This window comes from Orycteropus afer, unplaced genomic scaffold (assembly GCF_000298275.1).
Source record: "Orycteropus afer afer isolate SDZICR_OR568_19922 unplaced genomic scaffold, OryAfe1.0 scaffold00391, whole genome shotgun sequence".
Lineage (NCBI taxonomy): Eukaryota > Metazoa > Chordata > Mammalia > Tubulidentata > Orycteropodidae > Orycteropus > Orycteropus afer.
Genome location: NW_006921978.1, coordinates 2,556,233 through 2,556,752, shown reverse-complemented (window position 1 = coordinate 2,556,752; position 520 = coordinate 2,556,233).

Here is a 520-nt window from a genome sequence, read left to right as displayed (position 1 = left end):
GGTGAACATTTACCTCAGGTAGATATACTCATTGGAGCATCCATCTTGGGAGAACAGAAGGCCAGTGCTTGCACAGGGAGACAGCTTGGGGGATGGAAGTGCATGAGAGGGAAGGACAGAGGGAAGAGGTAACTATGGGAAGGAAGTGGGAAGAGAGCTATTACATTGTGAAAAATTGCAGTCAATATCATGAGACAAGATGTATATAAACTGCTGCATGGACAAAGATTTGCTCTGTAGACTTTCACACAAATCACAATAAAAATTGGAAAAAAAAAAAAAAAGATATCCAAATGGCAGACTTATATTCCAATAAAAGACCTCAGGCCTGTATCAAAATACTGGTTTCCTATGCAATATGTACATTTGCGTATTTAAATTAAAAAAAAACTCTGTCTTACACATTAGTTGTAATTGATTCTCTACTATAAACATGTTTTCAATTAATCATTCTACTGTCTCCAATCATGATTTCATCAGATAGAAAGGCTCTAGTCATAGTACTTATAATTTTCAAGTA